This window comes from Heptranchias perlo, chromosome 25 (genome assembly GCF_035084215.1).
Source record: "Heptranchias perlo isolate sHepPer1 chromosome 25, sHepPer1.hap1, whole genome shotgun sequence".
In the NCBI taxonomy this organism is placed as follows: Eukaryota; Metazoa; Chordata; class Chondrichthyes; order Hexanchiformes; family Hexanchidae; genus Heptranchias; species Heptranchias perlo.
This window is the reverse complement of record NC_090349.1, coordinates 32,019,650-32,038,882: the sequence shown is the minus strand read 5'-3', so window position 1 is coordinate 32,038,882 and position 19,233 is coordinate 32,019,650. Positions and strand designations below refer to the sequence as shown.

The 19,233-nt window shown below is 43.9% G+C and overlaps 1 protein-coding gene across 3 annotated transcripts in view; it reads left to right on the top strand.

Annotated features, from left to right (window-relative positions):
• The window catches only part of ttc28 (tetratricopeptide repeat domain 28), a 626,907-nt gene that overhangs the window by 487,351 nt on the left and 120,323 nt on the right, over window positions 1-19,233 (top strand). The gene's annotated exons all lie outside the window — the stretch shown is intronic.

The window sequence follows — 19,233 nt, the reverse complement described above, 5'->3', positions numbered from 1 at the left end:
GAAGAATTAAATATTAAAGCTCAATAAAAGCAGAAGAGCAGAGGAGTGAAAAAAAATCTGTTGTTTATCTGCCTCACCCTGCAGTTTAGGTCCATAAACTGTACCTATATAGCTGAGCTTCCCAATCCTTCTACATGCTTCTAGGAACCTTACAACGTTGAATTTGAAATATGATCCTTTTAACTAAATCGGATAAAGAAATGCCATATTTTTGTTGATATATTAAAGATAAAGCCACTGATTTGCAGTTTTCACAGTAAAATGGATGAAATTGTGGAATACAATCCCCAAGACACTGGTAAAATCTTGGAAAATTCCTTATTCTTATGTAATAAAAACAGAATTTGATCTATTTAGCCACCATAAACTAGTGGGCCTAATTATAAATGGACATACTGTGGAATTTGATCCCCAAAACACAGCTAAAAATCCCATGTAATAAAAACAGAATTTGACTTATTTAGCCACCATAAACTAGTGACCTAATTATAAATGGACATACTGTAGAATTTGATCCCCAAAACACAGGTAAAAATCCCAGAACCCTATGTAATAAAAACAGAATTTGATCTATTCAGTCACTGCAAAAAGGAAGCCTTATCAAAGAGTTTCTGTTAATTAATATGTCATTATAGACCACTACCAACAAAATGGTGTTGATACCTTTATGTCTTGTACATGTGTGATTTGAGCATGTGTTTGGAAATGCTTGCCATCTTGCTTGCCCACCTGAGAGCACCCCAGCCGGCCAATTCACTTACCGAGTATTTTCCATTCTTCCTGTTCTCCTTTCCTGCTTAGCCCGAGATGCTCTCAGCCCATCTGCTCTGCGTATTTCTTAGTCCATGAACTTGTGCATGTATCCCAAGTGCTCCTTTCCTACCTGCCTGCCTGCCCACCCGCCCGCCCTAAGTGTATCGTACTCTGTCTGCTCAATCTTCCATGAACCCTGAGTGCATCTGAACATGCCTGCTTGTTCATCCTTCTGCCCCAAGTCCCTACCAGCCCACCTGCTTGTTCACCCACCAAGCCTGACTACTTTACAGCCTGCCCATCCCAAGTGCTCCCTGTCTTCCATGCCCAAGGTGCCTCCTGGCTCACCAAGGTGTGAAGGAGAAGAGTGCGAGTTCGAAGAGAAAAGTAAATGAGAGCATGAGGAGAGTGAAAGAAAGCATAGATGTCAGCCTTGACTCAGTGGTAGCATTCGTCTCTGAGTCAGAAGATCATGGGTTCAAGCCCAAGTCAGGGATTTGAGCACATAATCTAGGCCATCATTTCAGTGCAGTATTGAGATTATTTCTGCTTCCAGCCTTACAACACTCCTGCACCCACCCCCCCGTATACTCACCATTCCTTTGACTCCAACCTTTTGTACATACCCCCCTCCTTTTGCCCCACTATTTGTGGTTGTGCCTTCAGCTGCCTAAATACCAGTCTATTAAATATCCTTTCTAAATTCTTCTGCCTCTCTGCCTTCCTCTCCTCCTGTAAGACCCTCCTTAAAACTCACCTCTTGACAAGGCTTTTGGTGATCCTTGGCTTGGCATCCATTTTCTTTATGCCTCTGTGAATTACCTGTTGATCGTTTTCTACGTTGAAGGGCTATATAATTGCAAGTTGTCGTTGCTGTCATCATCATCTGGTGTATCTGTCACACTTGAGTGTGTCACACATGAAAAGTGTGGGTTACACTGTACCTGATTGGCTCAAGTGTATTCATGAAATAGAATGGAAACCTACTAACGAACAAATAGCTTCTTTTTATTAAAGAAAAGCACAAGAAAGAAAGCAAGCCAGAAATTTCCTGCTTTTCTTTCTGAGCTTCTGTTTCTAAGGGGGGATAGCCAGTCTGCAGAAACATCTCTCAACTGCCGTGAGCACGTTGGGATGGGGGGAGAAAATCAGCCAAGTTTCCCAGTCCTGATCATTATTCTGTTGAAGTGCATGTGTATGGATGTGAGATGAGGGCAGAATTGGATCTGTATCCCACAGCTGAATAACCTAGGAATCGCATGAAAAATGTGCAAGGTATCAGAGGGTGCCTGCTACCCTTGGAATAATATCCCAGCAAGGTGTAGAAACATTCAAGAGAAGAGAAAGGGAAAACAAAATATTGTCAGTTGATACAATCAGCTGAACAGTGGACCTTTATTTGCTCGGAATCGCCTCCACTTTGATTGCACATCAGTAACATCAACAATGGGCAAACCAGGCACTGGACATGTTGGAATATTATAATCACCTCATTAACTACATGCTATGCTTAATTTCCTGTGACTCTGGATAGAAAATTCAAGTATCTGTTTATTTGTTTTTCAGTTTTCTACCATTTTCTCCTTCCCACCATGAAGGCACTGAACCTTGGTGCCTACTCTCAGTTACCCCACCCAGACTCTTTGGGCGTCATTTTAGCACCCGCTATCGGGTGCGTTCCTGGCGGGGGGGCTCCGAAAATCGGAGAATCCCGGAGCTGGACCGGAGCCCGCTCCGAACCCGCGCACTTCCAGGTTCCCCACTGACGCGCCGGCGTGCGCGCGCAGCCCCCGCTGGTGGGAATCCCGCAGGCAATTAAAGCCAGCGGGATGCCACTTGAAAGTATTTATTTAGGTATTTCAGGTCATTAACTGACCTGATTAAGGGATTATGTGAGGAGGGGTGGGATTTTAGAACAAACTGGGACTGTTTCCCACAATGGGGGAAACACTCCCAGGTCAAATGGACGTGTTACAGCTGTCAGCCTGTGGCAGCTGCAAAGGTCCATTTGACAGGTGGGGGCTTGGGGGGAGACCCTCACCCATTGCAGGAGGCCACTCTGTCACTTGGGACCAAGTTTGGCCTCCACCACCCTCCTCCTGACAGTCAAAGTCACCAACCTGCACACTTACCCCGGGGTCCGGAGACATGTACCTACCTTGCGGACCCCCTCAGATGTACGTCTTGCGGATGGGGGCAGCCCTAGCTGCAGTCATGACCTCCTCGGAGGGTGAACAGCATCACCAGCCTCGCCATCCACGCCGTCCACCTCTGATACGTGGAGTTCCACAACAGAGTGCTGTGACACATCCACCTGTACAGCAGGAGGGAGGGCTGCCGCAGAGAGAGATGCGTCGCAGAGGGCACTACCCTCGCCACAGGGTCCACAGACTGAGGCTCAGCCTCCTGGACCTCTCTGAGCAGCAGTGCACATGGAGGCTCAGAGTCACTCGACATGTAGTCGTGGACATCTGCAGCCTCTTTCATGCTGAGCTGCTCCCGGCTGGCCCGAGCACCATCTTCTTACCTGTCGCTGTCAAAGTCACCACTGCCCTCAACAACTTCTCCTCCGCAACCGGGGACATCGCCGATGTCTCTCAGTCGTCTGCGCAGAAGAGCCCTGCAAATACACCTACACCCACTCTGCAGTGACACAATGTGTGGCATCAGTTGTGGGTCCTCATAGTGATCCTAAGGAGCGGGCATTATTGCACAAACCAGACAAGATTCGCAAAGACATGGCAGTAGTGGTGCCAATATAATATGTAATGTGAGTTGTTCAGAAATTCAATATAAGTAACACCCATGACAAACCCTCAAACACCCTTGTGCATCCCCTTCATGCTCACGACACGTTTGCGTTACGCTGCCTACTGCACATATGTGATGCATGCCCTGTGGCTGCAGCACAGGTAGTGGCAGGTTGAGTGAGGCTGGCCGTGAAAGAGATGCACGAGAGGGTGAGTATGAGATAGAGCCATGAGATTGTATGAGGATTGGGTTGAGTGGTAGTGGCGGGATGAGTACTGGCGAGGTGAGTAGGTGCAGGTAAGATGAGGATGAGGTTTGAGTGGGTATGAGGGGTGATGTGACAGAGTAGTATTGGCAGTGCTGAAGGAGATGTGGGGTGGGGGCAGTGATGTTCCAGACGGAGTGTAGGGGAAAGACTACGTGTATTCACTTTGGCTGACCTACTGCGGTCATTGGAGCACCTCCTGCACTGTATGCAGGTGGGCGATATGTTGGTTGCGCTGGTGACCTCCTCTGCCACCTCGAGCCAGGCCTTCCTGGTGGCAGAGGCAGGCCGCTTCCTCCCGCCCGCCGGGGGGGAAGATCTCTGTCCTCCCCCTCCTCCTCACCCCATGTATTGATACCTGGAGTGAGGCATCATTAAACTGGGAGCAGCCTTCCCCCTGGGCTGCTCCATGCTGTAATTTTTGCTATTTGTTGCAGCATCTGTCAGTGGAGGACTGCCCCTTTAAATAGAGCGCCTCCAGCTGACAGATCTCACTGCGCATGCGCAGCCCGTCCGACGCGCAGATCAGCAGTGGGGAACCCGGAGGAGCAGGTAAGTGGATCCAATTAGTGGATTGTCTGCTACAATCGCGCGGGAAGCTGACTAATTTCACCGGGTGCGTTACCCACGCGCCCGATAGCCCCCCCGCCGAGAACCCGCAGCCCTGCTAACATCGGGCCCTTTATGTCTGAGCCTGGACAGTGAGTGTTGGCTGGGTAATTTACTGTGTTGGGCATCACAGTAAAAGCTCAGCTGAGCTTTAACATGTCCTCACCTGAGGTCCTTGCACTTTTTAGCAGGATTCACAGTGTAGCAATTTTCGTCTCCCTAGCTCAGGGGTGCTTAGACTGGTTGTAGTGCACTAACTGCTGCCCTGGCTCAGTTCAGCTAACTCAGCACAGACATGTAATTGAATCTTGGATTTTCTGCTCTGTATAGTGCTACACCAGGCAATGCTTTAACTCATTAGGTGACCTGGGAAACTGATGCCTGTTCATTTATGTGAAAAAACAGTGCGATGAATCATAGGGGGAGAGGGGTCCAACTCAGACTGGTTGAAATCAGCAGCTCAGTAGAACAGGGGATTAAATCCGTTTCCCACCACTCTGTGGCAAAGTTATGACTCTTTCCTGCCATCAACACCCTGGCCCAAAATCTGAATATGAAGCCTCTAATTGAGTACTTTTGGCTGCTCAGTATCAGAAGTTGTAGGATTCTGACAGATCCTTTAATTTCTTGTTCTGGAATCTTTCTGCAGTAAAATCTTTGTAGTAGCAGACATGCTGGTATATGATAAACTTGGGGAGGGGGGTGGCGGTGAGGAGTGGAGGGATTGCACTGAACAGCAAGGAATGAGTGCGGAATGCAGCAGTTTCATTGTTCTTCAGGTATCAATCTCTTGCCAAAGCCCCCACCGAAAGTTCAAAGAAATAAATTATGCATCCACATGGGGCTTGCCTCCCAGGCATCTTAGCCGACTCATATATTCCTATCTTGTTAGCTGTGATTGTCAGGAGACTAATAAAAAAAACATTACACGGTTCTGCAGTGTTTCAATTCAATTTATGTCTCGATATTTAATCTACTTTAGCAACTGACCACATACTTAACAGAATTAGAGCACGTTACGACGCTTTATAGAAATGGGCTACTAGTGTCTTAGGGAGATCAAGAACTTGGTTTAGAGGATAAAGGGCAATGTTGGTCATCAAATGGGATTTTTGTTCAAATTGTAATTTTGCTTTTATTGTGTTTTTTAAAAAATTTGACAGCGTCTGTCTATTTTTTTTTAATAAATCACATTGGAAGTGATGAGATCATTTTCCGCTGAGCTTTAATTGTTTAGCATACAGTGTTGTAATAGGTTAGATCGGAAAAAGACCCAAATTGGCTGAACATGGGTACAGAGAAGCTGAACAATGAAATAATGGATACTGTGCAGACTATTTATGCGATGGCTTAAGATAATCGGACATCCCAATTTTAAAACTACATTTCACTGACACAGCGTCGCATACACTAGTGGGTAAGCAGCATACAGCTATAGCGTCTGGATATGCTTAGGTGCACATTCCTTCGAGGCCAGCAAATAAGTAATAAGTTTCCAATAAACTTTGTCACCTCTTGTAAGTTTATGGAGTGGAAGGCTATGGCAGGCTAAGTGCTCGTTGGATGGAGATCTGATGGTAGCTAAATATTCACTGATTTGGGGTCTGCAGTAGGCTAAGTGAATGGCCTACTCACTAAATAGGAATCTGTTGGAAACTTAGTGCTCGTTGAGTGGAGGTCTTATGGAAGCTATGAACTCACTAAGTGGAGGTCTGATGGAGACAACGCACACTGAGTGAACATAAGAACATAAGAAATAGGAGCAGGAGTAGGCCATCCGGCCCCTCGAGCCTGCTCCGCCATGCAACAAGATCATGGCTGAACTTCTACCTCAATGCCATTTTCCTGCACTATCCCCATATCCCTTGATGCCTTTAATATCTAGAAATCTATTGATCTCTGTTTTGAATGTACTCAATGACTGAGCCTCCACAGCCCTGTGGGGTAGAGAATTCCAAAGATTTACCACCCTCTGAGTGAAGAAATTTCTCCTCATCTCAGTCCTAAATCACCTACCCCTTATTCTGAGACTGTGACCCCTGGTTCTAGACTTGCCAGCTAGGGGAAACATCCTCTCTGCATCTACCCTGTTGAGCTCTAAGAATTTTGTATGTTTCAATGAGATGATCTCTCATTCTTCTAAACTCGAGAGAATACAGGCCTAGTCTACTCAATCTCTCCTCATATGTCAGTCCCGCCATCCCAAGAATCAGTCTGGTGAACCTTCGTTGCACTCCCTCTATGGCAAGTATATTCTTTCTTCGGTAAGGAGACCAGAATTGTACACAATACTCCAGGTGCAGTCTCACCAAGGCCCTATATAATTGCAGTAAGACATCTTTACTCCTGTACTCAAATCCTCTTGTAATAAAGGCCAACATACCATTTGCCTTCCTAATTGCTTGCTGCACCTGCATATTAGCTTTCAGTCACTCATGTACAAGGACACCCAGGTCCCTTTGAACATCAACAGTTCCCAATCTCTCACCATTTTAAAAAATACTCTACATTTCTGTTTTTCCTATCAAAGTGGATAACTTCACATTTTTCCACATTATCTTCCATCTGCCATGTTCTTGCCCACTCACTTAGCCTGTCTATATCCCCTTGAAGCCTCATTGCATCCTCCTCACAACTCAAATTCCCACCTAGTTTTGTGTCATCAGCAAACTTGGAAATATTACATTTGGTCCCCTCATCCAAATCATTGATATAGATTGTGAAGTGGGAGTAGGAGGCTTTAGCATTGTAAGTGTTCATTGAATGGGAATCTGATGGAAGCTAAATACCCCAAAATGCAGCACTCCTTCAGTGTCAGATTATGTGCTCAAGTCCTGGAGTGGAGCTTGAAGTAACAACCTTCTAACTCAGGGAGGTATGCCACCATTGAGCCCAGCTGGTGGAAGTTAAGGACTCGATGGGTGTACGACTATAGGAGTAGGCCATTCAGCTCCTTGAGCCTGTTCGTTCATTCTTTTAGATCATTGCTGATCTGTAGCTCAACTCCCATTTACCCGTCTTTGATCCATATCCCTCGATACCTAACAAAAATCTATGTCTTGAAAATTTTAATTGACCCAGCATCCACAGCCTTTTGGGGGAGAGTGTTCAAGATTTGCACTACCCTTTGTTTGAAGAAGTGCTTCCTGATTTCACTCCTGAATGGCCTAGCTCTAATTTTAAGATTGTGCTTCCTTGTTCTGGATTCCCCCACCAGAGGAAATAGTTTCTCTGTATCTACCCTCTCAAATTGCTTTACATTTTAAACACCTCAGTTGGATCACCTCTCAACTGTCTAAACTGAAGGGACTACAAGCCAAATTTATGCAACCTGTCATTATAATTTAACCTTTTAAGCCCTGGCATCATTCAGGTGAATCAGTGCAGTACCCTCTCCAAGGACAATAAGTCCTTTCTGAGGTTAGGTGCCCAAAATTGAACACAGTACTCCAGGTGGGGTCTGAGCAAGGCTCTGTACAACTGAAGCATATCATCCTTACTTTTGTATTCCAGCCCCCTTGAGATAAAGGCCAACATTCCATTAACCTTTTTGATTACTTTTTGTACCTGTGCACTAGCTTTTAGTGATTTGTGTACCTGGACACACACATCCATTTGCTTCTGTACAGTTCCTAGTCTCCTGCCATTAAGAATCCTGGTGAATGCTCGGCACTCAAGCGTGTCCAATTCTGATAGAAGCCAAGTGTTCATTGACTGGGGGTCTTATAAAAGCTAAGTATTCCCTAAATGGAGGGTCTGTTGGAAGCTATGCACTCCCTGAATGAGGGTCTGATTACTGACTGAGTGGGGTCTGATGGAAGATAAGCACTCATTAAAGTTTGTAGCAAGCTAATGCAACTCACGGTCTCAAAAACAAAAAGGGAGACAAAGCATGCTGTGCACAATGTTTAGAGACGTTGCTTTTACAATATCTTACGGCCTGACATGTTCAGGGATAAATGAGCAGGTTCATATGTGTAGAAAGCCTTCATGCTTGAGGTATGTGCAAAATAGTCAATGCGTATCAAGTTTAAATGACTTAAATTACAGGAATGGACAGGTTCATAATTCATGGTCCCAAGGCAGGAGGGAGATCAAAATAGTCTGAGTGAGTCCTGAACACAGACCTAAATTATAGGACAAGTTGTGTGGGCTGAATTGCTTTTTCTTGTTCCTACTTTCTTTTTTATTAAGAATATTAGTGGATCTCTCATGGCATTGCTTTCAATAAGTCAGCTGGTGCACTGTTTTACAATAACAGGAGCGATGACCCAAGTATCATACAATGTATTTGTTTTGCTGCTAAGGTGGATCTGTGTTTAAGCGGCCAGTCCTTTTAAAGCTGTCAAGGCTAATTGCTGTAAATTCTGAAATCAATCGGACATTAATTGCTGTTGGTGAGAAAGGTTTGCAGATTGGCAGGTAAATTTTCAGCATCAGATTAGAAGAAACCAGTGAGAGAATGACCATTCTTTTCTCTTTAATAATATTTTCAGCTATCTGAAGCATATCTGATACACGATAGATGCAAGACCTTTATATACATGCTTGTCTGTCTTTTATGCATCAATATTATTGTTTGTTGCTCATCTATTGCAATGATGGGTATTGTTTTTATTTATAGCTGTTTCCTGCCTGGTGCATTAATGATTGACAGGCCAGTAAGTACTCATCTCTGATTAAGTGTCATGGTAGAACAATGGTACTTGATTTTGACAGCATTAATGCGGAGGATAAATTTATTAATTGCTTCAGTTCAGTTTCCAGCACATTCAGTACAGGAACATGGGATTGTGGGCTGCTTAAAAGTACAAGGTGAACAGCTCTCTGTATCAGCTATGTCAGCATAGAACCTGCTGCCAATGGCAGTGTAGTTGGGAAATCTGAATGGTTTCTTAGCCACAGCTTAGCATGCAGAAAATGTAGCTTTCAGCTGCAAAGCTTGACACTCGGCAAGTGGAAAATAATACATTTTTTTTCATATAAGTCAAGCTGATGAATTATAAAGTGCAGAATACACAGAGCCTTTTGGATAATCTGATAACTGGCAGCTATGTCATGTTTATTGATACGATTCAGAAAAAAATCTGCTGTACTGTAGACTACAGACACTTAATAAATATACATGAATACTCAGCTGGAAAATGCAGTCATGCAAACTGCTAGGCTGCAGACTCTTTTCAGCTTCAACTGGAATAAATATCTGTACCAACCTTCCTGCACTACCCCCAGCCCCACACCCTGGGAAGGTTCATTTAAAATGTGCTAATTGAGGAGGGGTATATTTTGCTCACGGCATTCTCTATATAAAAAAAAGTAATATGCTCATTGATATTTTATTTGATTTTTTTGTGCTCAGATTATGTCACTAACAGAAAGCACCACATGTAATCCAGAGCAGTTCTATGGTAAACAGCAGGTTTGCAAATTTGGACTGCGCTGATAGCTGCTCAGGAGCTGCCCAACCCCAGCAAACCATGCTACTGGCTAGAGATGCAGATTTCTCAGCTGTTCACACGACTTCCTGGGGCCATTCAGAAACTGTGCTCCTGCTGTTATCTATGGAGACCCTCCCTCTCAGTGACACGACTGGGATGGCCTGGCAGACAGAATCCCAATTCAAGTGTTTCTGTGTCAGTAAGAGAATTGACATTTATTTTCATAAGTATGATTTTTTTTCTATAACAAAAGTAAGCACTTCCAGACTTTCCTCCATCTTTGACTACTATTTAAACGTTTTCAGCGCTGAGACCATTTTTTAAGGGGAGGATAAGTTGTTTTCTGGTCTAATCCCTTTCTCATTTTGTGCAACTCCTTTTGTCAAGTAATGTCCCTGAAAGGTGGGGAAGGTGGGGGGTGGCAGAGAGGAGGGTACAAGTGACCTGCAGCTAGCCAACTGCCAGCGATACCTATTATGAGCTGCACAAAGCCGGTTCTGGGGTAACTATATCTTCCAGTATTCCTCCTTGGTCTCTGCTCAGTGCCTCCCAGTGACAGCACAGTGCATTAAAACTCACTATGTGGGGCATTGTGGACATGAACCTAGAGCTCACCCCTAGCTGGTATAGTGCATCATTGTTCCAATCAATATTGTTACGTCCTTCAGTAAAAACTTTTTTATTTTGTCAGTGCCTCGTTCGAGAGATTTGAAGCATCAGATGCTCCAGTAGGAGGAGGCCACTTGGGCCTAAAGAAAAGCAAGTTGAAGCTTGAGAGAATTACAGTGGAGCCCAAGGAGAGATCACAACTGGAATAGAACCAGAGGGAATGCAGCTTGGGTGGGGGTTGTCAGAGCAAAGTAGTGACCAGGGACGAGGGGAAGGAAATCTTGCCCTGGGCGATGAGATGCTGACCTTGGATGAGGATGAGATCAGACTTGACTGTAATGTTCCCCACAGTTGAAATGTCTATCAACACCCACTATCCACATATGGAGAATGGGCCCTTGGATGAGCTAACAGAGAGCATCTGATGCTGGTGGAACCATGCTCCAGCAAGAGTCTGCATTTTCAAGAGAAGGAAGAGGGAGAAAATTGGCAAAAAAATTGTTTAAGCATTACTTCACTGGACCTCACTTGAGAGCAGTTTACTTTTATTGACGCTGAAGATCCTTTTAATTTGATAGGTTTTTTTGTATGGTGCACAAGAGGTTAAACTCTCTGGGCTATAAATTCGGCCATGCAGCGCCCGTTTTGCAGGCGCTACGTGGCCTCCTAAAGTCCCAAAAGTGCAACGTTGATTTTAAAGACATAGATACCATTTTGGCACTCAACGCTCCAGCCAACACACTGTCTTAACCATGAACAGTTGTATATGTTGTAGATGGCCTGGAGGACCCCCCATGCAAGATTTACAGGTTAGTTGCTGGAATTTTGCTTCTGGCTGCTGATGCATTTGTACTTGTTTGTGGCGGTTTCCTATACTTGAATACTAGGTCTGGGGGACAAAGCCTAAAATTTAGAGCCAGGACTTGCAGGAGTGAAGTTAGGAAATGCTTCTACGCGCAAAGGGTGGTAGAAGTTTGGAACGCTCTTCTGCAAATGGCAGTTGATACTAGCTGAATTGTTTATTTTGAACCTGAGATTGCTAGATTTTTGTTAACCAAGGGTATTAAAGGATATGGGGCTGAGGCGGGTATATGGAGTTAGGTCACAGATCAACCATGATCTCATTGAATGGCTCGAGGGGCTAAATGGCACTGCCACTTGCTGTCTCCTGTTATGCGCCACCTTCTCCTGAAAGAAAGCGGGATGTGTGTCGGTGAGTGTCCTGAAGGATGTTTGGGTGATGTGCCTATCATGGTTGAATAGCTGCCAGTCTGTGTGGCCTGTGAGTTGTGGGTGTACAGCTTGCAAGAGTGGTAATGTGTGAGGGTGAGAGGAAGCACCTGATTGGAAGAGTTGAGTACTGATTAAAAGAGTTTGTTGGTACGTGGGTAATCGGGGGTGTAGTGCATGGAGCAGTGGATGCGACTGGTGGTGCAGTTGGTAGGAGATACCACTTGACAGTTGACTTCACTCACCTTGACCAGTCGTGTCAAAGCATTGAACTTCTTCCTGCACTGCACCCATGTTTGTGGTGCTATGCGCCTGGCATTGACTTTGTCCTCTATTGCCTCCCACTACCTCTTGAGCATGGAGGGCCTCTTGCCTCCACTGCGGATATAGGATACCCCTCCTTCTGTCCATCTCTTGCACCAAGGCCTCTAGTGCATCAGCAGAGATCCTTTCTGTGTCACTAACAGTGCATGCTCTCTCGTACGCCTGGTACAAACTCAGATCAGCAGATTGGTGAGGTCTGGGGTGCAGTTTGGAGGATGTGGGATTTAGTAATGCGCAACCTTTATTCAATGTTTTAACATAACTCATAATATTTTACGTGTACGATGTCTGATCTCCGTTCAGACTTCGTGCAGACCCGCATCTTATATTTTGCACATAAGAGATGCAGGCTGCCTAAAGAGGTGCGAGCCACTCACGCGATATTGGGCCCCCCTGCTGGTGAGAAGTCATTCAACATTGCAGTAGGCCTGACTGCTCACCGGAATCAGGTAAATGACCAGGCAGCATGAATCTCACGTGCTGCCTGCCATTCAATGACCGGGCTCAGGTTAATCGTGCACCGTGATCTCTGCGCCCAGATTCGAGGGTTATCGAATTTAACCCCCTCTGTATTGTCATACATGAAAATTCTTCAGGAGAGCACGCATTAATGAAAATGGTTGAATTTCAAAATGAAGACCACCCTAATCGTATGGTATTAAAGGATCATTTCTTCACCCTGTTCTGAGATGCGACATCATTCAGAATCTTTTCACATCAGCAGCTGAGGTTGCACCAATAAAAGAGTGTCACGAGTGAGCCTTTGTCTATTTGGCTTCTTCTCTTTACTTTCTGCAAAAAAGTCTTTTTGTAGTTTAGATCTGTGCTTTTCCTTTGTGATTCAGTACATGCAGCCATTTTATCCCTTGGATACCATGTTTTACCATGTTGCATTTTTTCCTTATTTTCTTCCTTTTTTTTGTATTCGTTCATAGGATGTGGGCGTCACTGGAAAGGCCAGCATTTATTGCCCATCCCTAATTGCCCTTGAGAAGGTGGTGGTGAACCGCCTTCTTGAACCGTGGCAGTCTGTGTGGTGAAGGTTCTCCTACAGTGCTGTTAGGAAGGGAGTTCCAAGATTTTGACCCAGTGACGATGAAGGAATGGCGATATATTTCCAAATCGGGATGGTGTGTGACTTGGAGGGGAACGTGCAGGTGGTGTTGTTCCCATGTGCCTGCTGCTCTTGTCCTTCTAGGTGGTAGAGGTCGCAAGTTTGGGAGGTGCTGTTGAAGAAGCCTTGGCGAGTTGCTGCAGTGCATCCTGTGGATGGTACCCACTGCAGCCACAGTGCGCCGGTGGTGAAGGGAGTGAATGTTTAGGGTGGTGGGTGGGGTGCCAATCAAGTGGGCTGCTTTGTTCTTGTGGCCTGCTTAAATCAGAAACTAGAGTCTTAAACTTAAATAAAGCCAATTACATAGGTATGAGGGGTGAGTTGGCTAAGGTAGATTGGGAAATTAGATTAAAGGGTATGATGGTTGATAAGCAATGGCAAACACTCAAATAAATATTTCAATATTCTCAACAAATACACATTCCATTGAGAAATAAAAACTCCACAGGAAAAGTGATCCATCCATGGCTAACTAAAGAAGTTAAGGATAGTATTAGATTGAAAGAAGAGGCCTATAATGTTGTCCGGAAGAGTAGTAAGCCTGAGGATTGGGAGAGTTTTAGAAACCAGCAAAGGACAACCAGAAAATTGATAAAAAAGGGAGAAAATAGAATGTAAAAATAAATGCAAGAAATATAAAAACAGATTGTAAGAGCTTCTACAAGTATGTAAAAAGGAAGAGTGAAGCAAAAGTAAACATTGGTCCCTTGGAGGCTGAGACAGGAGAAATAATAATGATCAATCAGGAAATGGCAGATGCGTTAAACAAATATTTTGTTTCTGTCTTCACAGTAGAAGACACAAAAAGCATACCAGAAATAGTGGGGAACCCCAAGGGGCTAATGAGAGTGAGGAACTTAAAGTAATTAATATCAGTAGCGAAAAAGTACTTGAGAAGGTAATGGACTAAAAGCCGACAAGTCCCCTGGACCTGATGGCCGACATCCATGGGTTCTAAAAGAGGTGGCTGCAAAGATAGTGGTTGCATTGGTTATGATCTTCCAAAATTCCCTAGATTCTAGAATGGTCCCAGCAGATTGGAAGTTAGCAAATGTAACCTTGCTGTTCAAGAAAGAAGGGAGAGAGAAAACAGGGAACTACAGGCCAGTTAGCCTGACATCAGTTGTCGGGAAAATGCTGGAATCCATTATTAAGGAAGTGGTAACAGGGCACTTAGGATCGGGCAGGAAAGTGGAGTTGAGGCCAAAGATCAGCTATGACCTTATTGAATGGCGGATTAGACTCACGGGGCCGTATGGCCTACACCTCCTCCTATTTCTTATGTTCTTCTCTTGCTGGTGGATGGCTACACAGAGAACATCAGCCCTCCAGTGCAACATCAGCTCTCTGGTGCCTCATCCAAGTGGCCATTCTTCATGTATAAGTACAGCTGTTCGGGCTGGAGGCCACCATAACAGAATCCAATCCTGTCCTCATCTGATATTTATACATGCACACTTCCCAATAGGAACCATTGCATAGTGATTAGGAATGAAAATTATGTCTAATTTCCCCCCTCTTCAGTTCAGGGATAGTGAGGCCAATTGTCGTGCCCCAGCTGCTGCTTTGGCTGAGATCAGTTAACTCACAGCAGCCCAGGAATCAAACCTGAGAGCTATCTGTTTGGCATGGCTTAGTACTATGCTGAGCGATGCACTATATTCAACAGGCTATTGAGGGAGTATCACAAGCTCTCCATCCTTGAGAGTACAATAAAGGTGCACATTCCTCGTCAATGCTTGTATGTTCTTTTTGAGGCATGCTGTGATTTAACAGTATGTCATAAAGCTTCAGCATTACCTCTAGATTTGTAGGACTGGAAATTCCTTTAGGCCCATTTTTAGGCCTGAAATAGACGCCACAGTCGCGAGGTTCAGGCTGCCCAAAATTGGGCCTTGGGCTTCATTAACATTATTTGAGCAGGCTAAGTACTGGGGCGGGGGGGAAGGGAGAGAGAACAGGATCGGGCGGCTGGAGGGGATGTTTGCGTGACGGCAGTGGGCCTCGGGAATGCTGTGAAGTCAGGAGGAGCATTCCTGCTCCTCATTGCTCCACATCAAAACCTAAAAAAAAGTACCTTTTTAGAGACAGCCACTTGCTAGGCTGCATCCATGCCTGGAAAACCTGAGTGCAGCAAATTCAACACCAGCTCTGCTCAGGGCAGTCCAGTTTCCCTGATGGTGTCCTAAATCGGGTGTTAGGCCCCTCATAAGGAAATGCTAGGGCCCTCATGCCTGTTTTAGGCAGCTGTGCCAGTTGCCTGAAAAATGGCCTGACCCAATATCACGTCGGACATCTTTCGTGTGTCCTTGGGACACAGGATGGTGGTCCCTGAAATTGGCCCTATTTCTACCTCATACTCTCTCTATAGGGGTAATCTTTGGACTTTGCTTTGATGGCAAAGAGCCTTATCTGCCAGAAGCACAAATTTGAAACTTGGGTGCAATTTTCCAACCATTTAAAACAATACCAACAGTTTCTTAGTTTGTTTTAATTGCTTCCACATCTGGATACTAAAAATGACCAGCTTACTATTACTCCCAAGTCCTTTTCTTTGTCTCTCTGTGCTAATTCTATTTCATTCATTGTATACTTTTATATATTAAAATGGGAATGTGTTCCATTTCCCAGCACTATATGTCTTTCACCTTAATGAACACAAAGTATTCCAGCCTCAATATGACCAACCAATACTAGCAACACTGATTTTCATAGTCCTCAGAAACTTTTAACTTCCAATTTTGACGAATACCAACACACGTCTGTATTGTACAGCTCCATAGAGCATTCCGTTGAAGTGCATATCTCTCATGCTACCATGCTGCCTGGCAGGTCCTTTTGGGTTTATTAAGGTAAGGGATGTTGGTGCTGGGAAGCGAAACACATTTCCACTTTTTGAGCCCTCAGTTTTGTATCAAACACTCTAAGGTGTAGCAGGGTAAAGTTCCTTTTACACTGTCCAATCAACCATTCCAAATTAGGTACAGCATAGGTTAGATGCAGAGCCCCAGTCAGAGAAGGGCACCACCTACTGCATTAGTGACACCTTCCCATTTTCCAGAAGCCAACCTGTAACCTCTGAGTGAAGTTCCCAATTTAGTGCCAATAATTGCTAAATTAGGGGCAGTTTTGTGCTATTTTCCCATACTGATCATGAACAACGTTGAGGATGCCTCAAACCCATTTCATATAGGATCCTTTTCGCCAAAAGAGCAGACTTATTTAGCAGTTTTGGCTGATTTTCAGGCCGCAGAGATGAAAAGCCTATCTATTTTGATCTGATACATTGAACCTGTCTATCTGCTGTAAAACACTGACTTAAAGGCTGAATGTGCACACTGTTCATTAGAAATAGCCTGCAGATAGAGCAATAATATAAACATCTATCATTTCTAATGGCTGCCAGATCCTGCAGCTGCATGTAATCTTCCCCAGGCAGATGTGGGTGTTATGGAACTGAAAAAATGCCTTCAGGATTCAGGTACAGGAGATATTACACAGGCAAAAAAACACACTATAAGCAATAAATCTGAGTTACTCAGAATCTGGAAATACTCCGTTGCCTAAGGAATGTGAAAGCTGGTACATAGTGGTTATAATGGATGTCAGTGCACGATCAGGTGCCATCCGCAAGCAGATACAAACACACGCAAATGTGCACACTTATAGGCTTGTGCACATACGGACACAAACACATGCCTACATAATAGATGTATGCGTACACTCACCCCCATTCCCATCCCAATATTTAACAGTTAACACTCATGGAAATCATCAACTTACATGCACTGTATCACCATGGATTTAGAAAGATTTCTCTTTAATAGAGCCACGCCATGTCTGAGCTTCTGCCTCTTTGGTAACAACTGGTGTTCAGGAGGTATTGCTACAGCAGACAAACAAGACCATGTGTTGGCCTAATTGGGTCCAGGTGTTGACTCCGAAATTAACTGTGGAGCTATTATTGGAGTAAGTCACTGGTATTGCTTGGCTCGAAAGTATTTCCCTGCAGTTGATCCTAGCTGTTTGTATTGCAGTGATTGGAGCAAAAATTGGGTTAATTTTTTTAAAGGTGGATGCAGTTGGTTATCTGCATAATTTCTTCTGTTACTCCTTGTTTGAATGTTATTGGAGATAAGCGCATTGCTGCTAAGCAGACTCACTTTGCACCATAGTGAAGCACCTCCGTTTCAGCTTCGTACATATATGGTTCAGTCATATATTGAGACTACAGTACTTGCAGAGAAATAAATTGAGTTATTTAAACAGTTGTGTAACTTACACAACATTGTATGTTGAAGAAATCATACTGTGTGTTGGCAGGGGGCTTTGGTCATTGGGATAATTGAATGTCAAGGTGAAGATCCAAATCATTGGATGAGAGACAGTGTCAGCGGTGTCAAGCTGGTTGTGGGAAATCACTGCCATCATCTCTTCTCAGGGTCACCCACATACAAGGGAAAGTCATCTGGATTTTAAAATGGGATCAGAGTTCTCATGTGGAATTGGAAGGTCTTGGCTAGCAGGAAATGAGCCAATTTACCATTTTCTCTCCTTCCCCCTGTGCTATAATTCACATGGGCCAGCAGGTTGGACATAGAACCCCATTATCAAGACTCAGCTGACTCCTGGGGGCAGCTGCTAAGAGAATATCCCAAAGTGGACTCTCCCTTTGAATTTCTTGCCTACAGTGTGGGGTGAAAGGAGCAGACCTCGACTCACCACCTTTTCAAAAGATTAAGAACTCAATTGTGTATGGAATCGTGGGGTTCAAATGTATCCTACCACTGTTCGACACATCACAAGCTCCAATAAGCTCAGCAGCTATTTTGAAAGACAAAATTTGTTCCTGTGCTGCGTTAAACATGGTTCTAATAGTAAATTGGAGTTCATTTACCAGAGTCCAGCACCTGCCACGAGAGAGTTGATGTGTTTATTCTGACTTAACCAACTGGGTTTCCTTTAATAGTAATGGCAAAATAGCTTATACCTAAAGGAGGTATTTAGTTTGTGTAGTTTTGGTCTTGAGATTTGTTTTTTTTATAAACCTTTTTGGTTATTTATCCTGTAACAATTGTTATATGAGGTGGGGTTTTCTTGATCACTTAGTTTCAGGCCTTCAGCCAAAAATTAGCCATTCTAATAGGTTTATTGTAAAAATCTTCATTCAGTTTCATTAATTTTCATTGTTCTAAATTGAATTTTATGATATTGGTTCACAGAATTGATAAAGCAGCAGTCTCATTATCCACGTTTTGTCACTTTATTCTAATTTGGCTGATTTAACACAATAGGTGGAGAGGTTACAATCACTGTGATCAATTGGTTGTGACTAATATCTCACATTGGTTAATAACCTGGAAAAATCATTTTCTCTTTTTAGCAAATGCATGTTTAAAGGAGTGGGATATGCTATTTTAATTTATTGGTAAAGAAATGTTTCAGTGACCCTCATCCTTAATCAATAAAACAGACTTCAAGACTACGAACCCTCGAGGCCCTTGAAATGGTGCAGAGAAGGCCCATAAAGTTAATCACTTTTATTATGCAAAAATTATGTGGAAAGGATAGAAAAACTTAGGCTTGATTTTTCAACCTTGAATGGAGGTGAATGAACAGACCTCAGAGAGTTAGAAAAGATAATCAGTGGAATAGAAAATAGTAATCCAGAACAGTACTTCACATTAATCCGTGACTGCCCATCAAGGGGATGTAGGTACAAACTGGTAAAAGGCAATTTTAAGACTAATGTCAGGAAGAACTTCTTCACACAAAGAGTGATACCTGGATTGTCTACCAGATAAATGCAGTGGTTGCAAAAACTCTGGAATCATCAAAGAGGAGATTGATGCTGTGATGGGAGGAGTGTGGATTTCTTAGTAAGGATGAGCCAGATGAGCAGAATAGCATGCCTCAATTGTACTGATCTTGGTAAAAGCTCCACTTCTGTTCTGTGTCAGATGCAACATTAGAAAGAAGAAAGGCTTGCTTTTATACACTTATACAGTCCATTATCACATCTCTCAGAAACATACAACAGTACTTCATATACAACAAATGAAGTACAGTGACTGTTGTTATGCAAGCAAACATAGCAACCATTTGCACACGGTAATATACCATAAACAGCAATATGATGT